Here is a 17,205-nt window from a genome sequence, read left to right on the forward strand (position 1 = left end):
TTTCTGCCTGTGCAAGCATATTTTGGAAATTATCCTGGAGCCTCGTGATGAGAGTAATACCAGTCTCCCTTTTGGCTGACTCTCACTTAGATCATTTTACAGTCAGGCATCGGTGTAGCTGGAGAGCCGAAGATGAAGATCCAGGATCCCATCAGCAAGCAGACGCTGATGAAGTCTAATGCCCAGCTGAGGCATGATGATCTGGATGATGCTCCACATCCCCCTCCTATTCATGTTGCAGTACTTGATGTAGCATCCTCCTCTAAGACTGCTCCGCCGCCTCCATAATAGGATGCAAGTTTTGCTCAGATTTTGGAGGCTTTGGCATCTCTACAGGGGGGCATGAGCTCTATACAGTTGGCGATTTCATCTATACAGCAAGAGGTTCACTCTATTAGCCTCCGTGTGGAGCAGAGCTAATTGGACATCCAGGAGTGTCCCAAGCACCATCATCCATCCAGCAGTGATGATGAGGATGATGCGCCTATAGATGAGGATGGTTGATTTATTTTGGTGCTTGATTTTTATTTACATTTTTATCTTTCTTATGTTTTTGTTAAACATTTCGAATAATTTGTTAAACTTTATAACTTCTGGATATTATTACTTTGCTTACCCTTGTCCTGCTGAGACATTTAGGGGGAGTAATTGTTGTGTGGTTTTTCTTATTACTTTGTTTTACCCTTTAACCTTTTGTGACAAAAAGGGGGAGTAATTTTTTATTTGGACTAGGATTGTGTTTTTAACCGGTCAAGTGATTTTTGTCTCAGAATGGCCAAAGGGGGAATTTGTTAGTTTATGATTGGCTACATTCTGTTGGACAAAATCACTTCTATGTAATGATACTTATTATACAGGGATGCTGTTTTATTCGGAGTCTACACTTCAGTTTCGAGCTTCAAAGAAGACTCTATGCAAAATTCAAAGCAGTTAGTACAGTTCCCTTGCAACCGTCCAAACGATGTGTTATACCATCCGGACGCTCAACTGTCCAAGCATCTTCTGTCCTGACGACAAGAACTTTTCGTCCGGGCCTTCCTCTGTGTCGAGAAGCTTCAAACTGTTCCAAGTTGCATCCGCCCAAACGTCTTAGAAGCACGTCTGGACGCCATTCAGTGTTCAATCAGCCATGGAATTTGTTTCCAAAAACACAGATATGGGAAGACAGCTGCAACCATCCGGACGATGTGTATTCCCGTCCGGACGTGCTCATTCATAAAGCAAGTCATGCAATCAAAATTCAACTGTCCAGATGACAGTCTTCATGGTCCGGACGCTTAAGCTTCATATATGGAAATTGCGTGCATCAGATCAACCATCCGAACGACAGCTATTATGGTCCGAACGTGCCAAGCCTTGATATGGAAATTGCGTGAAGCTAAAGTGCAACCATTCGGACGCTAAGGCAACACCTTTTGGACGTGGCTCAATTCATGAAAGAATTTCAGCGAATTAGGAAAGCCGATCGCACAGTTGTCCATTCAGACGCCTTATGTCTACCGTCCTGACGGCGCCTAGGTATTTCGAGTCAGACGTGTATTTGAACTCTTGTAGCCTATAAATAGAGGCCTATAGGCTTGAGAATTGTAACGTCTTAGATATTTTATAGTAATTAAAATACAAAATTTAGGTAAATAATTGATAGAAGTTAATTTAATGTTATTAAAATGCAAAGAAAATATAAAATAGAAACTAAAGAAATAGAAAAGGAAAATAAATAAATTAAATTAAATTAAAAAATAAATAAATAAATAAGAAGCAAGTGGGGTGCACACCTACGCCCCACAAAAGAAAAGAGAAGGGCCATGCGGCCCTTCTCAATAGAAAAAAAAAATATAAATATATATATAAAAAAAATAAATGAAAAGAAGGTGAGGCGCTAGTGTGCCTCACCTTAAAGAAAAAAAAAAAAAAAAAAAAAAAAAAAAAAAAAAAAAAAAAAAAAAAAAGAAGAAGAAGAAGAGAGGAGGAGAGTTCTTAAGGGTTTTCCAAATCTACGAAGATCTAAGTCCCCCAATCTCAAAGTTAACTTCGAAAACGTGATCTACACGTGTGGATCTACGTTTTGACCAATTGTTTTGAGGTAAATTGCTAAATTCATATTTTTGGGTTTTTGGGTAAAATCTCATAAAATGTGAGCTTAATCCTATTGTTCTTTAGGTATTTGGCTACTAGGAGCTTGCTTGAGGCTACCTAAACCTCGGATTTTGGTTTGGTAAACTTTGGGTAAGATTTCTCTAACCTTAACGTTTGGATATAATTATTTAAGTAGTGTTTTATGTAATTAACCCTAAGTGAGTACCAATGGGTTAATATTATTGCGAGTAGATTAGCATTTTTAAATTATGGGTATATGTTTAGAAATCCTAGAATTTTATGGGTAATTTATGACATAGCCTTTGAGTGATTCAAAGTGCTACTTAGTACAATTAATAAAAATGAAGCTAAATTAGTGCATTGTATTGTGTTTTAGTGGCGCTTTGTGAGTTGCACTTTGAGCCATTCGAATTGGTATGCGAACGGCCTAAGGTGAGTATTCTACTCATTGAGGGACCCTAGGAACGTATATTTACATTTTTGGTACTTGGTTGTTTATGATTATGGAATTTGTTGATAAAATTATTTGTGATTGAGTTATGTTATATTGAATTGTGAATTGTATGGATAAATGGATGTTGATGAATCTTGGTTGTATATGATTATGGAATTTGTTGATAAAATTGTTTGTGATTGAGTTGTGTTATATTGAATTGTGAATTGTATGGATAAATGGATGTTGATGAATCTTGGTTGTATATGATTATGGAATTGTTGATTAAAAGTATTTGTGATTGAGTTGTGGAAGTGTTGAATTAAGAATTATGTTGAGATGATTGAAATTGATATGTGGGAATTATTAGGGATTGAATAACATGATGTTGGATATATATATATATATATATGGTGGTATTGTGGTATTGGTTGAAAGGTGGATGATTGAGAATAATGTAATTGAGTTGTGGTTGTTGGCACTTGAATATGAGTCTTGTGATAATGATTGTTATGAGTGCTTGTATACAAGGTAAGTCTAGGGTATGTGTCTCTAGCACTCGTGTATTTATTTGCCCTGCGGGTGTGTGGCTTTACAGGCGGTGTTGTAAAAGGTAAGTCTATGGTATGTGGCTCTAGCACTTGTGTATTTGTTTGCCCTGCGGGTGTGTGGCTTTACAGGGGGTGTTGTAAAAGGTAAGTCTAGGGTATGTAGCTCTAGAACTTGTGTATTTGTTTGCCCTGCGGGTATGTGGCTTTACGGGCGGTGTTGTAAAAGGTAAGTCTAGGGTATGTGGCTCTAGCACTCATGTATTTGTTTGCCCTGGGGGTATGTGGCTTTACAGGCGGTGTTGTACAAGGTAAGTCTAGGGTATGCAGCTCTAGCACTTGTGTGTTGTGTGCTCTGTGGGTATGTGGCTTTATGGGTGGTGTTATGATAAGTCTAGAGTCGTAGCTCTAGCGCAGGTGAGTTGATATTCTCGAGTTCTATGCATAAGCCTAGGGTTGTAGCCCCTAGCCGCGGAGTTGGTAAAAGTTCAAAGCATTACTTATGGTATGCATGGAATGTTGTTAATAGAAGCCGTGATAATATATAAGTGACTGATGAACAACGTGACTCGTACTTGATAATGTGTTGTAGTGTGAACTTAATGATTTGTGCATAACGCTGTTGAACCCTGCATGCATTTATGTTTGTGTATACTGTATACTTGGTGGGTTTTATACTACTGAGGCCTCGGCACTTCTTTTTTAGGCGGAGAACTCACACCTTCACCTATACGGATGTGGCTACCACCACAATCGTATAGATGGAGCTTCTTTGGATGCAGGTACTGATGATACGAAGGATGACTCCGTTGCACACTATGTGGAGTACTACGACTAAGCACGTCGCTTGAGTCGTAAGGGTGTTGGACCCGGATGGTCCATTTTTGTATATTTTGTATATGGCTAGTGTGACTTGTAACACGTAGATATAGTCATTCTTTTGTATGCATAATTTATGCTTAAGCCTTAAACAGATAGACACTAATTGGCTCTTTTGTGTAATGGACAGTTTATAATTATGATGTTGACTTCCGCAGTTAGATTTTGTATTCTGCTGCATATATTATGTAACTCTGATATATCAGGTACATGTTAAGGAATGTGTACTATGAGTTGGCTTAGTGACACGTAGTCATGCCACTATGATGACTCATTTGTATGTTTTCAAAAAAAAAAAAAAAAGTCGTCACAAGAATTGTAAGAATTCGGTGTTGAATTCCGTAGAAGCTTAGAGAGTTCATTGTGAGGGTTATTGATATAACATGCAAGGCATGATCAAACCTATGTAAGCTCGATGTTGCCAATACAGAAAAACAATCGCTCGACCTACTTTTTCTGTTTTCCCCATATAGTACCTGTAATATTCTCTCAAGAGAAATAGGGGCAAAAAGATGGTTCCCAGATTGCACAGAAAACACAGAATATATCAAGTAAAAATCAAGCAATCAAACCTGATGCCTTAGGATTGGGAACCAAATCCTAGGCATGAGTACCTTCACCACCTAGGTGAGTCTATTCACCCTCATGGGGTGAACGTCTTCCTTCTTTCTGACCCAAGCCTGCCTTCCTATGGGTGGTTGCTGGCAGGACTTCCTTTGTTGACCCATCCACTCCATCATGCTTTGCATCCAAATAGGTGGCTTTCTGCAGTATTGATCATCTTCCACCTTCTGTGGCCTTTTAAAGTGCTTGGATTTGGTCTTGGATTTACCACTATGATTGGCAGGTACAAATCGCTGCTGAGGCCGCTGATGCTGAGATGCCTGGTGCCGTGGTGCATGAGACCAAGGGGCTTGATATTGAGGAACCTGATACCATGGAGTTTGATGCTGGGCCAGAGGTCTTGTGCCATAAGTTGCTTGTATGGGCACTTCTTTCTTGACCTTTGCTTTTTGTGCTTTCAGAAGGGAGCACTGGGGTAGAACATGACCACTTAGATCGTAGTGATGGCATATAGGAGATTTTCTGATGGAAGGAGGCTTCTGAGTGCCCGGAACATCTCCATTAATTTTGTCATTCCCTTTATCTTAAACAGTAGGGGGAGGCTCTGGGACTGCAGGCTTAACAAAGACAGTCCTGGAAATAGAGGGAGTATCGGAAGGAGGAGCTACATACCCGAGACCAGTCTTGTCGGTTGGGCTCTTCTGGATAGATAGCATGTGAGTCAGCTTTTCATCAGTGACTCTCTCTAATTGAAGATGTGTCTCTAGTAGCTTCTCCTCTAGCTCATGTATTTTGCGCAGCAATGAACTCTTTTCAGTTTGTAAACTATTCAGATCATGTATGTACTGCTTGCGCCCTTCCCTCAGCTTTTCAAACTCCACATAGAGAGTTTAATAAGCCTCCTTGAGTTCTTCCCCATCATCACTATGCTTTGAGTAAGAATCTTCTTCTTTGACATGTGGCGCCACAAAGGCTAAAAATTTCTCTTGCTCAAGAGCTTCTTCTTCTTCAGACTCATCACTGAGAGTCGTGTTACAAGCCTTCCCCTTACCTTGCTTGAGATTCCCACAATCGGCCAGGATATGCCCAAATCCTGAGCATTCATAACATCTTGGGCCCTAGGGATCTTTCTTCTCGGCTTCCTCAGGTTCCGCTTCTCTGGGGACCTTCTTCATTTTTTCAGAAAATTTCTTTTTGAACCACTCATTTCTCATTAATCTTCCAAAGTTCTTGACCAGCATGGCCACAGCTTTTTCTTCATCCTCAGAGTGACTTCGACCTTCTTCTTGGAAGCTTTCAGAGCAATGGTTTTTAGCTTCTTAACTGGGGGCAAGGACAGCTCATAAGTTTGAAGATATCCCACCAACTCTTCAATCTTCATTTCTTCCAGATCTTTGATCTCTTCAATTGTAGTTACCTTGATCCTGAAACGTTCAGGCAAAGATCTTAGAATTTTGCGGATGAGTTTTACATCCGAGACGGTTTTCCCAAGACTCACCATTTGGTTTCTTAGGTCGCTCATCTTGGAGTAAAACTCTCCAAATGTCTCATCCTCCAACATCAGAATTTCTTCAAATTTGGAAATCAACATTTGAAGTTTGGCAGATTTAACAAGTTTAGTGCCTTCATGTGTTGTTTCTAGAATTTTCCACGCTTCTTTAGCAGACTCACTATTTGAAATTCTTGGGAATTCAAATGGTCAGAATGCTTGACAAAGAGCATGGAGGGCTTTATCATTGGAAAGTCGCATGTTTTTCTCAGTGACTAGTTCGAGCGTTGCATCCGCTGGCTTAGTCCAACCAGTTTCAACAATACTCCAACAGTCAATGGATTTTAAAAAGAACCGCATATGAGCTTTCCAATAGCCATAGTTTGTACCATCAAAGGCAAGAACTGTATTAAGAATTTGAGACATTTTATCAAATAGAAGTCAAAAAAAAAAAAAAAAACACTCAAGAATTGAATCTAAACATAGTGTACCAATTGAAAACTTAAATTGACTTCTAATATAAATAAATGTGTGTGTGTGCACAAAGTGTTAACAAAATAATATAAATGCGGAATTTAAACAACATAAGAATATTGTTAACGAAGTGGAAACTCAATAAGAGAAAAACCACTCCGGGGCAGCCAAACCTAGGATATCCACTATTCAGAAGACAAGACTAGTTACAAAGTAGTAGCACTCACATACCCCAGATGTAGTGGTCGTACCTTGCACTCTAATGTGTAGCCCAACATGAACGCCTCCCAACTAGGTCTCCTACCTGAAGGGGTCTTCAATGGAATCATTTACCTTAAGGCCAACCCCTAAGATAGACTTCAGATCAGCGCAGCAACAGCACACACAACAATGGCTTCAGAGAGACTAACTCAACACAATAACCTTACAATATAACTCTTTAAGCACTAAGGAATTCAATACCGAATTCTTGTTGTTCTCAAGCCTAGGGACCTCTATTTATAGGCTGCAGGTTCAACTGAGCGTCTGGCTTGATAAAATCTAGGCGTCGTCCGGACGGTAGTCATAGGGCGTCCGGACGGACAACTGTGCGATCGACTTTCCAAAATTTCACTGAAATTCTTTCCTGATTTAAGCCGCATCCGGATGGTGTTGCCCTGTCATCCAAACGGTTGCACTTCAGCTGCACACAATTTCCATATTGAGGCTTCGCACGTCCGGACCAAGGGAATGGTCGTCCGGATGGTTGATTTGATGCATACAATTTCCATATAAATAGCTCGCGCGTCCAGACTATGAAGGCTGACGTTCGGACGTCTGAATTTTGAATGCGCGACTTGCCTTATGGATGAGCGCGTCCGGATGGGAATCCACATCGTCCAGACGGTTGCAACGATCTTCCCATATCTGTGTTTTGGAAGGAAATCCCATAGCTGGTCGAACATTGAGTGTCGTCCAGACGTGCTGCTGAAATGTCCAGACAGATGCAAGCTAGAACAGTTCGAAGCTTCTTGACACAGAGGAAGGTCAGGACGAAAAGTTCCTGTCATCTGGACGGATGATGCTTTGAACAATTGGGCGTCCGAAGGGTATATCACGTCGTTCGGACGGCTGCAAGGGATCCGATTTTTCTAACTTGTAGACTGTGCAGAATCTTCTGGAAGCACTCTAAATAGTGGAACCCTATTTAAAAGCATCATTACAAAGAAGTGATTTTGTCCAACAGAATGAAACCAATTACAAACTAACAAAGGTAAAGGATTCCATTGAAGACTCTTTCAAGTAGGTGACTTGGTTGGGAAGCATTCGTGTTAGGTTACACATCAGAGTTCTAGATACGATTGCTACATCGGGTATGTGAGTGTTACTGTCTAGGTACTAGCTTTGTCTTCTGAATAGTGGATATTATGGGTTTGGCTGTCCTAGAGTAGTTTTTCTCTTAATTGAGTTTCTACTTCGTCAACAAAATATCTGTCTCTTTATTTTCCGCATTTTGATATTTTATTGCACACTATTGCACACACTTGTTAAATTAGAAGTCTTTTAATTTTCATTTGGTATCAGAGCTTGGCACACTCTGTTTAGATTCAATTTTTGAGTGTTATAGGGACCGGCTCCTCTCCAGTTGAAAATCAACTGGAAAGGATCCTTATGCCTGATTCATGGAAGAGATTTTGTTGATTATAGGGACTTCAGTTATCAAGTAATTGTTATTTGCTTTGTATAAAAAAAAAGGGGTGATATTTCTTTGTGGACCTCTTGGGGGACCTATAATATTCTTGGAACCCAAGGGCGGTCTCGGACATGGGACCAAAACAATCCCCTCTACTTCCTATATATATAAAAAAAAGGTTCTTTAACTTTGAGGAGTTGTAAATTATTACTCACTTTCACTTAGTCACTTTGTTATAATTTTTAATTAAATTCAATAGAAAATAGGCACGTGCAATACACGTGACTAAAAAAAGATAATATCCTTACATTGTATTTTAAAAAAACGTTTTCAAAGACTAGAGATTTTTTTTTTAATTTCTTTTAATTTGTGGTAATTTAAGGGCATGTGATGTGTTTGCAGTCTAAGTTAGCGGAAAATTTTAACGACGGACTAAGCGAAAGGATTTGGAATGAATTAAAGATATTGTTGGCTTTATTTGTAAACCATTCTCCTTCTCACTTTTGTTTTTAAAAACAAAACATTAATAAATAATATAAAATACAAAATATCAAAAAAAAAATTATTGTACTCATCCCAAAACAATTTTTTCAAATGAAAAAAACAAAAAAGTAGCATTCAAATCACGTTCAAGAAACATATAGGCATCGTAATTTGGGACAAGAATTTTAAGTGAAATGGAGGCAATGGTTTTATAGTCAGGATTTGTTATTATTATGGTATTTAATGATATAAATCATGTTGACTTAAAAAAAATGATATAAATCATGTCATTTTACTTAAGCTCCGTTTGTTTTGTCGTAAAATAGTTTCTGAAAAATGATTTCGGCATTTTTCGAGATTTGGTGGGGGTAAAAATAATAGTCAGCCGGAAAATGATTTTCGTTTGACCAAAAATGCTTATGCCCCGTTTGTTTCGGCGTAAAATGATTTCTGGAAAATGGTTTCGGTATTTTCCGGTGTTTGGTAGGGGCGAAAATAATGGTCAACCGGAAAATGATTTCCATTTGACCAAAAATGCTTAATTAATTTCGGAAAATGATTTACGCTTTTTAAAACCGTAAATCATTTTCCGTAAATGGTAGATGCAGTCGATTCTTTTTTAAACAACGCAGTCGACCTTTATGTTCAAGCAGTTGATTATTGCCGAATTTCGACAAGTCAGATTCTGACTCCGGTCGGTGCCGGAATTCAACAAATTAAGCTGGAATCCGGCGAAGTCCGGCAGATGTCGCCGGATTCCAGGGATACCATGCCAGATTTCGACTAGACTGGCCGGAGCGGCAGGATCCCAGCCCGGATCCGGCCAAAACGCCAGAGATCCGGCCATCTGGCCGGAATCCTGGACGGATCCGGCCATTCTGGCCGGAGAGGCTGGATCCGGCCAGAACGGCAGGACCCCCGGCATCTGGCCGGATCCTGCTGTTCTGGCCGAATCTCCGGCCAGGACGGCCGGTTTCCGGTCAACTGGCCGGAATCCGACGACAATGGCCGGATTCCGGCAACTTTTGCCGGAATTTGTATATGCCAAATTTAAAAAAATAATTTTATATTATTTTATATTAATATTTTTTATTTAGTGAATAAAATTTAATTTTTTTAAATTAATATGATTAAATTAAAATATAAAAAATATTTGTAATTTTCCGTACGCGCCAAACACCGAAAAATGATTTCGACGGAAAATATTTTTCTGAAAAATGACTTCCCTAAAACTATTTTACGACGGAAATCATTTTACGTCGAAACAAACAGAGCATAGTAAATTTCAGAAAATTATTTACGCTTTTTAAAAGCGTAAATCATTTTCCCTCAAACGCATTCGACTCTCTTTTAAATGATGCAATCGACCTTCATATTCAAGCAGTTGACCACCACCGGAATCTGGCCAGTGCTGGAATTCGACAAAGTCTAGTCACTATCGTTGAATTCCAACGACTAGAATGGCCAAATTCCAGCCGTTCTAGCGGGATTTTGGCCAGAATGGTCAGGTTCCGGCCGTTCTGTGCTGGATTCTGGCCACTTTCGCCGAAATCCGACCAACCAAGATTTCGACAAAACAGTTCGGATTCTGGCCTTATCCAAATTCTGGCAACAATAGCCAGAATCCGGTGAAATTGGCCAAAATTCTGCCGGTTAGTGACGGAATCTCGTTATCGGTGATTTTTATATTATATTACATTAATATTGTTGTGAATAAAAATTAATTTTTATAAGTTAATATGTTTGAACTAAAATATAAAAAATATTTGTAATTTTTCATACGCGCCATGTGATGACCCTTTTTTTTTTTTTTTTTTTATACAAAACATTTCATAAACATTAATCTCTTAAAATACAAATAGATCTTCACAGTGGCACGACGCTATGTCGAAAAGTCAACATATGGTACATACCCCATAATATGTACCTGGTAAATCAGACTACGACATCTATCTAACTATGCAGCGGAAAACAATAATCTAATAGCGGAAATCACATCTTAAACATCTATCACAAATTAATTACAACAAGAGCCATTTAACATCTATTTGTTTAAGTCTTTCCTCAATATAATAAATACATAACAGAAATGGCTTGACAAAGATTTGGTGACACAAGTGCCACAAGCCATAAACAATTACCCAAAAGAATGGACATCCCGCGGTCTATCACACTACAACTGTCACGTCGAGCTTCGGTCATAATATCTCAAAACACATCTACGAGACCATTAACTACGACTGGAGTACCTGTAGCCAACATCAAAATCTGCATAGTTGCGGAGGTTGCCGCATCCGCACAGGTGGAATTATGAGCCCACCGTCTCCGTATAAAACATACCGAGACCTCAGTGATATTAAATTAAATGAGTTTTCTCAATGAACCAACTTTTCATTTTTAGTCTTGCGCACACTATAACAGCTACCAATTTAAAAACTTTTGTTTAAAAACCCCAATAGCTGATATAGCGACCACCGACTATCAGAAAATATTTAAAACAAACTATGTAGTTGGACCCATACGTAGAAGTTCCAATGGCTTGGAAGCAACTACGTACGCACCCATCTATAATAATACTTTTATGTTGGTAGCTCAAATGCATAGAGATCTAACATTATTAACTGTGATATCACTGTGCCTCAGGGCATTACAACTTCAAGTCTATGGCACATAGTTGTCCAAGCGGCTACTAGAGTAAACTCTGATATCCAAGCACTTCTTACTGATATACCACGACAATCCATCTACCTACTCCCAAGTCACACTGATATCCCAACTAATAGCGTCACACCCAAGTACACCAAGCTTAAAACATGTCATCTCGCTCTTTAGTACGAGCTTACTATCATTTTCCGAATATGGTTAATACCGAATCCTAGGGCATTACAACTTCATGTCGAAGGCACATAGTTGTCCATGCAGTTACTAGAGTAAAACTCTGATATCCAAGCACTTCTTACTAATGTACCACGACAATTCATCTACCTACTCTCAGGACACTGTATTACTCATACCGAGCCATGACAATACCCTTGTACGTCTAAGCTCAATGTTCTTAAATTATGCAACTAGACGATAGAAGTATACATAAGTTCTTTGCTAGTAAAACTCTTAGGCATACAAATACGTCTAGCATAAAAACTACAATATTCTATACATGAAAACATTACACAATTTAAACAATGATATGCATGCTCATGATTGTCTTTTCATTCCTTGTGAAGCTCACCCTCCCTTTCATCCTTATGAGGCTTACCCTTCCTTTCATTCTTATGAGGCTTACCCTCCCTTTCATTCTTATGTTCATGCTCTATGCTTTACAGTTCAAACTCTATACTCCTATTATTTGCAAATCATGCTTTCTTCAAATACGATAAACCAATCAACATGTAATTTTAACATTCTACTTTGCATAATTTAAATCTCAACTGCAGCTCACATTCAAACACTTTAAATCATTTCAACACATTTAATCCATACATCATTTCATAACATCATTGATATTATTTGAACATAATTGAAACTACTCAAATCAACCAAAACAGATATATTCAACATACAGTTGGTTTGGATTTCTAAAACACATATATTTTGCAATTCTAATATACATAAAAATAATAGTTTCTCAGTGAGTAAAAATCATTTGGCTGCATTGGACTCTTGACTTGAACATCCCATCGAATTCTAGTCACTTCGACTTTACATTGAAGAATCAATTAAAGCCTCCAATCCGGACACTATCCTGCAAACATTGTAACGTTAGACTATGCTATGGAACTCATCCTATGACACTAAAACTACCCGCGTGCTCACACGTTGCGTTACCCGTGTATAAGCCTAGTTAAGATACCTTAAGCTATTATTAGGTTTACCATTGGTTCTAGGTTTATACTTATATCGATTATTATCTTTAAGACATGCACGTTTACTATTTTATTCGCCTATTTTATTATTACATCACATTACTATTATTATTAATCCATTATCGGCTTGTTATTTATTTACTTAGTTAACATTATATATTGGACTCATTCATGTTTATGTATGTATATAAATATATACATACCACACTCAATAGGCTTAAACCTAATTCGATGATATATTAAAATACTATGTATATATGGATAGGTGGATTAGTTACAAAGTCCTCACATTACTATTTGACTTAAGAGTCTATTTAGGTATTTCCATAATATCACTATTTTATATTTGTTGAAATAAGGTTATTTAGACTATCTATCATTTTACGACGTTGACCTTTTAACCTTATATTTAATACCTAATCCTTTCTTAAACTCTTTACTTAGTTACTTGGTCTCGCAAAATAACCCCACCAAGAAAGTCCACAACTTGGAATCTCTTAACTCCAACAACATTCGATAAAGATCCATCATCCCTCCTTTACATAAATTTAGCCATTACAAGTAAACCATCAAGCTTAAAACTCTCAAAATGCAAAGCTAGCACAAATCAACATCAAAAGCCCAATAAACTAACCACAAGCATCAATCACAATAACAAATCAACTCAAAGATCCTAAGAGAATCAATAATCCAATTGGAATCTCAACCAGGAACTTAACCCCTCATAGCCTAGCAAAACAAGCAATGCCATCACCATTCCAATCCCCAATTCAGCCCATCAAAGTATTCCAAATCCAGGTTTGAATCCCATCTATACTTATCAATTTTTCTTCCCATAAACTCATAATAATAATCATCCTCAAATAACATTTAGAAAATTAAACCATTAATATTCCATATTCAACTCTTAAAAGGAATACAACTAAGAATCAACTCTAATTTTGGATTTCATCAAGAATCCAATCCATAATCTCTACCAACATCATCAACCAAATTCCTTCCAAAACCGAACCCACTCCAACCAAACATTCAACAATCCATAATAGAACATTAACCACAAACTAACATAACCAAAAATCACAAATATCATATGGTCATTCACCTAAAATCAAACTTCGATATCGTTAAAAATGAAAATCCACATAACACTACACCCATAAATCCATCTCAAGCATTGATCTTAATCCTTAACATTTAATCATAAGTTATTAAAATCGAGAATCAAAATCCATAAAATCTCTAAAATTTCATCTTAAGCAAAAAAAACTAATCAAAACCCATAAAGTCCAATATCCAATTTCGAATTCAACCCAAACATAACAAATCCAACCAACAAAGGACCCATTCGGTCCAACCTCAGAAAATCTTGAATAAAAACTACCAATTAGAGCCCCAAAAGCATAGTAAACCCTAGATTTTTGTCTAAGACAAACCCACAATTTCCAAATCAATGAAACCCAAATCATATCTCCAAATCAACTAAAAATGAAATACAGAATTTCAACCCAAAAGAACCCACTCGGTTTTGCCTAGAAAACTTCTCCAAAATTTCCACACAAAAATTAATCCAATCAACCTATAACCATTTGACCCTCCTCAACTAAAACCCATTCTGATTCAACCACCAAATAGCAAAATAATGAACCAGAAAATCATACCCATATGATGTTCTATCGAAAATTAAGAAATATTCAAGCAAAAATCAAAGAAGAGGGAGAGATATGTCTCACCGGAACATGGTCGAAGCTCACGGTCCAGCTGCTGCCACCATGCCCAGGCGGTGGCCTGACCATCGAGCTCCAAAATCGCACCACCATCGGCCGGACAACTGCAGCATCGGGCCTTTCTGACGGTTTGGGTTCATGGGTTCAATGGGTTCCTGAGCTACATCAGTTCTCTCTCTCTCGATTGGTCTCTCATGGGCTGAGGGTGTGTGATGGAAGAGGAAGGGAGCGGGAAGGGAGGACCGGGCGTGAGAGATGGGGAGGAGACCTAGTGTGCAGGAGAAGAAAAGAGGAAGAGAAGAAAAGAAAAGGAAGTAGAAGAAGAGAGGCGTGCGGGAGGGGTAGGGTGAATTGAGGAGAAAAAAGAAGAAATGAAGAAGAAAGAAAGAAATGAAAGGGAGAGAGGACACGTGTAAGGTTGAGGGATAAGGGGCGGCTATCTTCTCCCAGCCAATCTCGGGCTAACACATGGCAAGTGGGGATTTGCATTATTATTTTAAGGGAAAAATATAATTTAGCCCCCCAAACTACCATCGATTCTCCGGATGGCACCCCAAACTACCAAAGCTTGCAATCCGGCCCCCCAAACTACCAATTACTTGTTTTTTGGCCCCATCTATTAGTTTGTGCCGTCTAACTGGATAGAAACCGAGTCACATGCGCATCACATGATTCTTTTAGTTCAAAAGCCCGAAAATACCCCTCTCTTATAACCTGAAATTCATCCGTATTTTTTATTCTTGTTTTTCACTCCTTCGCAGGTCGTCACCCCACACGTCGGCAACTCCTTCCAATGCAGTAGCTCGGAGGAAGACACCACTCGACGTCGCCTCCCGGCAGCCCAGCAGGTCCTTCAATGGAGAACAAGCTTTTCTTCTCCTCGGAACGAATCGTTCCTGGCCGGTTGAAGCTGAAGGGAAGCCCAAGGCCTTGATGTTCAATCTGATATCGGAGGATTGGGGAGTCTACGTCATGCCCTAGGTTAATGAGATCGCCGAGTCGTTCAACTACAACTCTGAAAAATACGCACGCTGAAATGAAACAGAAAACAGAGAAAGAGAAGAGAGTTTAATTTTTAGAGGATCTTTGGCCGTGGGTTTCAAGAGAAAGAAGAGCTAGAGTTCTTCTCTTTGTTTTTGTTGCTGTTCTGCTGTTACAAAGGAAGAGAGAGCAGCTTTGTTTCTTATTTTCTTTTCTGCAAACAGAGGGAGGGCAAGAGAAGGAGAGAAGCTTTTCTTGTTTCTAGAGCTACTGATCGAGACCCACAGAGAGAAAGAGATGTTGAAGGTTTTGTTTATGGTTTTTCTGCAACTGCCGAGAGGGATGAAGTCTCCTTATTTTTCTCCTGGAATTAAAATACAATACCCATTCTACTTTGGCTGAAACAGAGGAAGAGAGGCAAGGGAGAAAGAGAGTTTTTGTTCTCTATTTCTTTGAGCTCCAGTTGTACCAGTTTTCATGCATGCCTTCAATTTTCTTCATGAATGATCTTGAGATACTTTTGGTGGCATATTACCAACTATTAGATCTTTTGTTGGGGAAAGACTGTGATGCACTTTTTCGTTGAGCTGAACTGAAGACATTAGTTGATTTGCACGATAATGAGGTATTGTTTTCTATATATCATCTTGTCCATTAACATGGAACCCATTCCCTGTCTTTTCTGCCTACTGATTACATACATCTTGTCTATTAACATGGAACCCATATGTGAGTGTCCAGGACGGTCGAATTCTCAAATATGAGGCAGCCACTGCTCATTTCGTAGATTTTGCCTTCGACTCACCAACTAGGTTGGATTTGGAACATCTTCCATATGAATGTTTAATTATAGACATAGACACAAATTTTAATAAATTAAGGGCCAGTTTGTATATGTGTATATGCTACAAGAAGTAAGACATATATATACACACAGATATATACACATATTAGAATTTTATAAATGAAAGGTTGTCTTTTGCGCTAAAAAAACACGTGAAGAAGTTTAAGATATTGTTCTTTAAACCTCCAATGTATTTTTGTTGGAAATGAATGCATGTTGTTCAGGTCAAGTGTGGGCCGTGCGGCATGTGATGGCAAAACTAATTATGATGATTTGGGAGCCACCTGTGGGAGGCCATTAGGTTTGGATTTCAACCCTGGAATGCAGCAGTTGTACGTAGCGGATGCATATGTTGGGCTCATGGTGGTGGGACCAGAAGGAGGGCTGGCAACCCAGCTCGGATCGCCAGCAGTGTAAATGGGGTGCCCTTCTGCTTCCTTTTTGGTGATCGGCAGAGGAAGGTCGGGAATGGCCTGATGAGCTGCGAGTTGGAGAGGTCGACAAAGTTGGCACGGCGAGTGATGTCGGAGTCGCAGACTCGCAGGTGATGCTGCGCCATCGAAGAAGATGAATGGTATTTTCGTAATTTCTGCCCCTAAATTACTCTCACACGTGTTTTTTTGAAGTATGGGCAATCTAGTAATTTCAATGTTAAAATTAGGGGCATTTGCGAGTTTTTTTGTACTTAAGAGTCATGTGCACGGCACATGACTAATTTACATGCATATAAACGGCACAAACTAATGGATGAGGCCAAAAAATAAGTAATTGGTAGTTTGGGGGGCCGGATTGCAAGCTTTGGTAGTTTGGGGTGCCATCCGGAGAATCGATGGTAGTTTGGGGGGCTAAATTGTATTTTTCCCTTATTTTAAAGCTCATACTTTAATTAATTACATCAAAACCTTACTATATTAAAATCCTATCATTTAATAATTAATATTTGACCCCACATATATTTAAACCATACTTTTATTAAGGTAATTAATTATTTATTTAACTAGGACCCACTATAATAATTATTACTCTTTCTATTATTTTATCTTAAGCTTATTTTATTTTGATAACACATTCATTAATTATTACCTAAAATATAATTATTAACCCCATCTATTAATAAATGAAATTTATTAATTAGTAAATCTCCTATCTAATTT

The 17,205-nt window shown here is 38.5% G+C and overlaps 1 long non-coding RNA gene across 1 annotated transcript; it reads left to right on the forward strand.

Moving 5' to 3' along the window:
• Positions 1-1,951: 1,951 nt before the first annotated feature.
• Positions 1,952-4,107, forward strand: LOC133870175 (uncharacterized). Its single transcript, XR_009900653.1, has 4 exons — positions 1,952-2,083; positions 2,161-2,226; positions 2,474-2,529; positions 3,840-4,107. It is a non-coding gene; the product is annotated as an uncharacterized LOC133870175 (long non-coding RNA).
• The last annotated feature ends 13,098 nt before the right edge of the window (positions 4,108-17,205 follow it).

Source organism: Alnus glutinosa, chromosome 6, assembly GCF_958979055.1.
Source record: "Alnus glutinosa chromosome 6, dhAlnGlut1.1, whole genome shotgun sequence".
Taxonomy (NCBI): domain Eukaryota; kingdom Viridiplantae; phylum Streptophyta; class Magnoliopsida; order Fagales; family Betulaceae; genus Alnus; species Alnus glutinosa.